General features: G+C 35.6%; 1 long non-coding RNA gene across 1 annotated transcript; it reads right to left on the bottom strand.

The window, feature by feature from the left end:
• Positions 1-420: 420 nt before the first annotated feature.
• On the bottom strand, positions 421-6,489 carry LOC134251931 (uncharacterized). The gene is made up of 3 exons (XR_009988849.1): positions 6,432-6,489; positions 1,529-1,589; positions 421-458 (listed from the first exon to the last, which is right to left on the bottom strand). It is a non-coding gene; the product is annotated as an uncharacterized LOC134251931 (long non-coding RNA).
• Between the last annotated feature and the right edge of the window lie 1,090 nt (positions 6,490-7,579).

Below are 7,579 nucleotides of genomic sequence, written 5' to 3'. Positions count from 1 at the left end.
AAGGAATTTTGTCATTAAATATAGAAATGGACTAATGAAAGTTTGTTATTAAGCCAAACAGTAAGACAGAAGTTGTTTGTGGGAACATTTCTGAGGATAACTTAAATGAAATCAACAGGATTTTTTCCCCGTGTTGGTTACTTACAATGTATCATATAGTTATGTACATTCTGCATGTAAATTAAAGTAAATATAGTAAGAAAACACCATTTTTATTACGTTGAAAATATTGCAATACATATTGCAATACAGTTAAAAATATCGCAATATATCGCAATACGAAATCTCGGGTCAATACCCAGCCCTAATACTCAAATATACTCATGCCTTGGTTTTATAAACTTATAGAAAAGAACATGAAGAAAAGAATTAATACCCAGATAAACATTATACCTTTACACTAAGTACTCAATGCTTTGTCTCAAATTATAACAGCCTCCAAGTGTTCTCAATCAAACCTGTTTAACAAAGCAGTATTTATTAATTAAAACACATAATTATAAATTGTGAAATGCTGGAGAACTTTTTAGGTAACAAAATAAAATCACTAGACATCATGGACATTGTATTTACCTTTAGTGAGTCAATTTTATCATTTACAAAAAAATTACCATTATAAACACCGATTTTTTTTTTTTTTAAATATATATTTTACAAGGTTGTGAAGCATTCAATCTTGATGTTCTTAATGAAAAGAGAATATGATACACTCTGTATTAAAGGTACTTGGACACAGCTTTGAAGTTAATTTTTTCTGTATAATATCACAAATTATATATTTTTATAGCATTTCACACAAAAATTAATTAAAAATCTTGTTTCATTTAAAAGTTCTCAAAACTTTAAATTTTTTGGCAGGTTTGATTCTTGCATTTTCACACATTTTACCTTTTTCTTAATCCTTAGGAAAAGTGGCAATCTTGTTGTGTATCAATGAGAAATACTAAAACTTAAATCCAGAAATATAATTTTTTTTCAGAGTAGAAATATTAGAAAGCTAAACTCCTTCAAAAGTATCGTCATTCCGTTATGTACAAAGTTTTGCAAATCTAGCACACTCGTGTTATGTACACATTTTTTGTAAACAAGGCAAGAGCCTGTTATTGTTTGATGTTTACAATTCACCGGGTTTAATCCCCAAAGTCTGCTCACCACAACTGCACAGACTGACAATATATTGTGTGTTTGTTTTGCTTTCGAACATGTCTACTCTGAATTTTCTAGATTAAAGTATTAATATTTTTCATTAATACACAACAAGATTGCCACTTTTCCAAAGGATTAAGAATAAAGTTAAACTTTGTGAAAGTGCAGGAATGTGTCAATCAAACACGCCAAAAACTTTAAAATTGTAATAACTTTTAAATTAAATAAGATTTTTAATCAATTTTTGTGTGAAATGCTCTTAAAATATATAAGTTGTAATATTATAGAGAAAAAATTAACTTCAAATCTGTGTCCAAGTACCTTTAAAGCATGACCTAAAGTTTTTTTTAACAGTTATATAAAGTAACAGAGAAATGTTTACCACATCAATTTCTGGTATCTGGTAACCACAAGTTTGTTTCTTTTCATCTTGCTTCTTTGTCCTAGTCAGTGAAAAAAAGAAAACAAGGGACATAAATATTTATCATTCTTACAAAAACATATTTCTACTTTCTTTCATTTAATTATGTGAAAATAAATTATATTTTCTTAAATTAAACAAGATGTGTTTGTGAAACACTGATGCCCCTGTACGGCAATTTAACATATCAAACATTAAACTTTTCTTAAATGCAAATTTAATTAATTGGTACAATAAGTAGAGTATTCTCACTGGAAAACAATTGTGAAATTTGAAAGTAAGCCAATGTTAAAGTTTTTTTTCCAAGGTCAAGGTCAAAAGGTCAATGTAATTTGGTATCAAATGAAAGGTCTTGCCACAAAGAATACTTATGTAGAGCACGAAAGCCCTAGCCCTAAAAGTTCAGAAGTTATGGCCAAGGTTCAAGTTTTTAAAAAAGTAGGTCAAACTTCACAGTCAAGGTCAAAGGGTCAAGGTTTTTGTTATGAAATGAAAGGTGTTGTCACAAGGATAAAATATGTAAAGTATAAAAGCACTAGCCCTAACCCTTTAAAAGTTATGGTCAAGGTTTACTTATTTAAAGTAGGTCAATCTCAAAGGTCAAGGTCAAAGGGTCAAAGTTCTTGGTATCCAATGAAGGGTCTTTTCACAAGGATTAAATGTATGAAGTATGAAAGCCCTATACCTTACTGTTCAAAAGTCATGGCCAAGGTTAAAGTTTTTTCACAAGAACAGAAATCTACAAGGTCAATGTCAAAGGGTCAAGGATGTTGGTATCCAATGAAAGGTCTTTCAACAAAGATTACATACCCTAAAATCTTGAAAATAAGCCGCGGCTTATTTTAAGTTTTGGTAAGAAAGTGGGGGCTTATTTTCAAAACCGTCTTATTTTCAAATCGCGGCTTATTATCAGTACAAAAATCTGGTAAGCGGTGAGAGCATAATCAAGGCTTATTATCAATACAATAAATTGTAATCGATAGATTGAAATCAACCTATTCGTTCTAAAAATAGATTATCCAGGTAAACTCAGGTAAACAATTAAATGAAAAGTGTTCAAAGGCCTAATATATTGGGCGCCCGTTTTTCATTTTTTAAAACAGTGAGCTTTTAACAATGGAGAGTGGTAGTCGCACTCCGACTCCTAGGAAAAGTTATAACCGAGAATTCAAACTTCGGGTTGTAGAACATTATAAAGAACTGTCACTTGGGAATACAAAAAACCGTATCATCGAAACCGCTAAGTTTTTTGGAATTGATGAAAGCAATGTGCGGCGATGGATTAAGTCCGAAATAAAACTACAAGAAACTCCAAAAGGTTCGAAATCGCACGGCTCGGGACGGAAATCGCTTTATCCTGAAATGGAAAGACAACTACATCGTGAATTCAAAGAAATTCGGGAGGACGGACTTAAGGCCAAATCATGGTGGTTCAAATCCCGTGCAGCTGAACTTGCAGATTCTGACTTCAAATGCAGTAGCGGCTGGTTTAACAATTTCAAACAAGAGGCCCAGGGGCCACAGCGCTCACCTGAGCAAATCGGGCTTGAATTTACTCCCCCCCTCCAGGCCTTTTGAACAAACTAGAATCTACACTACCTGAGGATGATTCCATATAAATATCAAAAATCATAGCTTTGAAGTACTTGAAAAGAAGATTTTAAAAGGTTTCCCTATAAATCCTTATGTAAAACTTGGGTCGGCCATTTTGCCCCACCCTAACCACGGGGGTCATGATTTGAACAAACTTGAATCTACACTACCTGAGGATGATTCCACATGAGTTTCATCTTTCCTGGCCCAGTGGATCTTCAGAAGGATTTTTAAAGATATTTCCTATATATTCCTATGTAAAACTTGGGTCGGCCATTTTGGCCCCACCCTTGCCCCGGGGGTCATGATTTGAACAAACTTGAATCTACACTACCTGAGGATGATTCCACATGAGTTTCATCTTTCCTGGCCCAGTGGTTCTGGAGAAGAAGATTTTTAAAGATTTTTCCTATATATTCCTATGCAAAATTTGGGTGGGCCATTTTGGCCCCATCCTTGCCCCGGGGGTCATGATTTGAACAAACTTGAATATACACTACCTGAGGATGCTTCCACATGAGTTTCATCTTTCCTGGCCCAGTGGTTCTGGAGAAGATTTTAAAATATTTTTCTTATATATTCCTATGTAAAATTTGGGTCAGCCATTTTGGCCCAACCCTACCCCCGGGGGTCATGATTTGAACAAACTTGAATCTACACTACCTGAGGATGCTTCCACATGAGTTTCATTTTTCCTGTGCTAGTGGTTCTTGAGAAGAAGATTTTTAAAAAAAATTCTTATATATTCCTATGTAAAACTAGGTTCGGCAATTTTGGCCCCACCCTTGCCCCGGGGGTCATGATTTGAACAAACTTGAATCTACACTACCTGAGGATGCTTTCACATGAGTTTCATCTTTCTTAGCCCATCGGTTCTGGAGAAGAAGATTTTTTTTAAAATGCCGTTAATTTTTAACTAATTTATGATTATCTCCCCTTGGAAAAGGGCGTGGCCCTTCATTTGAACAAACTTGAATCCCCTTCACCCAAGAATACTTTGTGCCAAGTTTGGTTGAAATCGGCCCAGTGGTTCTTGAGAAGAAGATGAAAATGTGAAAAGTTTACGACAACAACGACAACGACAACGACGACAACGACGACAACGACAGACGACGGACAAATTTTGATCAGAAAAGCTCACTTGAGCCTTCGGCTCAGGTGAGCTAAAAACGGCACAATATATCGTATCGAGCACCAACCAGTGGAGCTCAAAATCCACCAGACGCTAAAATTGAAGCCTTCAACAGTTTCCATAAATTTATCCGAAAAAATGCAAGCAGAGACTGCACCGACCCTAATGGTCGCTTTAATTTAGTTGCCAACATGGATCAATCTCCACTCCCGTTTGATCTAAATAAGGGGAAAACGTATGAAACAACTGGTGCTACTAAAGTATGGTGCAGAACAAAAAAATCCGGACTTGATTACAGACAGGCTACATTACAATGTTGTATTTTCTCGGATGGTGTCAAACGCATAAAGCCGCTCGTTATATTCAGGGGAACAGGCCAGCGAATTCCGTTCAGTGAAAAAGTGAAGTACGATAGTCGCGTTGTGGTTCAATTTCAACAAAATGCATGGTGTGACGAGCAAATTATGTTGTTTTGGATTAATAATATGTGGAAACCTCTAGCAAACCAGTACAAACCAACAATGTTAGTCGCCGATGTACACAGAGCGAAAAATACGGAAACAGTAAAATCAAAGTTCCGAGAGATCGGCACAATGTTAGCGCTAATTCCAGGCGGATGTACAAGCGAACTTCAACCCCTTGATAGAGTGTTCCACGCTCCATTGAAGAAAAAGATTGAGGAAATAACGGACAAGCATGTGCACGCAAACAGAAAACAATGGCTTGAGGGCACTTTCACAGCTTCAGAAAGGTTATTAATTAAACGTTAGCTCTGTGTTGTTTTTACATTGAATAGTTTTTCACACCTGTTTTAAGGCTGTGCATTTTACCTTAAGTATGTAGATACCGGTATCGTAACAATTCAAAAACACATTTAGTTAATGATTTGAATGTAATTTATTTAAATTGTAGGCGAATCCTTATGACTAAATGGGTAGGGGAAGCCTGGTCAGAAACCTGCAAGGAGCAAACTGACGCGGTGGTCAAGTGCTTTAAAAGCTGTGGTATTTCGAACAAAACAGATGGCAGCGAGGATCATCTTATTCACTTCCAGGGCATAGAGAACTATACGTTTGAGCCAGAGAAAGAGGGGCCTGAAGACACTGAAGTTGGCTGTTTTATTTTGAACAAAAACTGTGAAAGTGATTCAGATGAGGACATTCCACTAGCTGAGCTAAAATTCAGAGTGTGACAGTTTCACTACAGCCTGTATTTTATAGTTTTAGACATAATATTCTGCGCATAGTATTCTTACTAAAACAATGTTTTTATCAAAATAGTGGACTTTGAATTTTTATGGTTTTAAGGCTACGCATGGTATTCTAACTAAAACAATAATTTTTAATCAAAATATTGGACTTTGATTGAGTTTTTATGCTTTTATTATGGTTGTAAACATTTTATTTTGAATTTTGAATCGAATCATAATTTAATGTCATGTCATGGAATATTTATAATAAAATAATTAAACTGATACTGTGTTCAATTTAGGCATTGTCATGACCGGCTTATTTTCAAAACAGGCTTATTTTCGAGTAATTATTAATGCAAGAAATAGGTGGCTTATTTTCAAAACCGGCTTATTATTAAATCCGTCTTATTTTCAAGATTTTAGGGTATGTGAAGTATAAATGGCCTGGTATCTACTGTTCAAAAGATTTGGCCAAAGTAAAAGTTTAAAATTTTCATGTAAAAGTGGGTCAAACTCCAAGGTCAAGGTCAAAAGGTCAAATCTGGTGGTACCCAAAGAAAGGTCTTGTCACAAGGAATACACATGTGAAATATGAAAGTCATGGCTCCACTAAATCAAAAGTTATGGGCAAGGTTAAAGTTGCAGACAAACAAGCAGACAGAGAGACAGACTGACAGACAGAGAGTCAGCTAGATAGACGGAAGAACATGACAAAAACTATATACCCCCGAAACTTCGCTTACGGGGGCATAAAAATGTGATCAGAACAGTTCACTTGAGCTTCAAAAACTGTATTTTTAGCATGTATGAAAAGGGGAATAACTCAATTTTCTACTTGGAAAAGATAGACAATGGAGTTATTTCCCTTATCAATATGTCAATAAATTTGATCAATGCTGCAGTGTTTGACCATATATAGCAGTGCCAAAGTGAATGAAATATAAAACCTGCATGGTGGTGATTTCGGCGTCCTCTTAACAATGGCTCAGGCACATCCTTGGGAATCTGTCAAAATAAATTTGAAACATTAACCTTTACTTCTTATCTAGCTTGTATTATAGGATTAAACATTCTTTCTGAAAAATTTATCAATGTGTAAACTCTTGACATTTTACTCACAAACTAAACAAGAGGCCCATGGGCCACATCGCTCACCTGAGAAGCTTTGACCATTCTGTTCTTTCCCCCTTGTAATTCATAATGCAACCCTACCCTACCCCACTGATCATAATTTAGACATATTGAAATCTACACTACCCCAGGATGCTTCCATGTGCACATAAGTTTCAGCTTTTCTGGCCAGTGGTTCTTGAGAAGAAGATTTTCAAAGATTTTTCCTATATATTTCTATGTAAAAATTGATTCCCCATTGTGGCCCCACCCTACCCCCAGGGGTCATGATTAGAACAATTTAGAAACTACACTGCCCCAGGATATGCTTCGACATAAATTTCAGCTTTTCTGGCCCAGTGGTTTCTTGAGAAGAAGATTTTCAAATATTTTTCCTATATATTTCTATATAAAACTTTGATTCCCCATTGTGGCCCGTCCTACTCCTGGGGGTCATGATTTGTACAATTTAGAAACTACACTGCCCCAGGATGGCCCAGTGGTTCTTGAGAAGAAGATTTTTTAATGACCCCACCCTAATTTAGTCTTTTCTTGATTATCTCCCCTTGTGAGGGGACTTGGTCCTTTATTTCAAAAAATTTAAATTCCCCTTTACCCAAGGATGCTTTGTATCAAGTTTGGTCAAAATTGGCCTAGCTAGTGGTTCTTGAGAAGAAGTCGAAAATGTGAAAAGTTTACAGACGGACAGACAGCTAGACAGACGGACAAGGTGATTCCTATATACCCCTCCCCCTAACTTCGTTTGCCGGGGGTATACATGTAACTAACTGCTTTCATTGTTTATATGATAGCCTAGAAGCTTGTTCAAGAAAGTAGTTCTGATTGAAAAATTTATCGATGTGTAAACTTTTTCTTAAACGTGTTCTCGTCAAATCAAAACCAAGGAATAATAAATAAATTAAATGAAGATTGGAATTATTATGTAATACAAGATTTGATTGGTTAGCGATCCGGGTGTAAATTT

This window comes from Saccostrea cucullata, unplaced genomic scaffold (genome assembly GCF_032062105.1).
Source record: "Saccostrea cucullata isolate Sc308-1 unplaced genomic scaffold, CSIRO_AGI_Scuc_v1 ctg3371, whole genome shotgun sequence".
NCBI lineage: Eukaryota > Metazoa > Mollusca > Bivalvia > Ostreida > Ostreidae > Saccostrea > Saccostrea cuccullata.
This window is presented reverse-complemented; position numbering and strand designations above follow the sequence as displayed.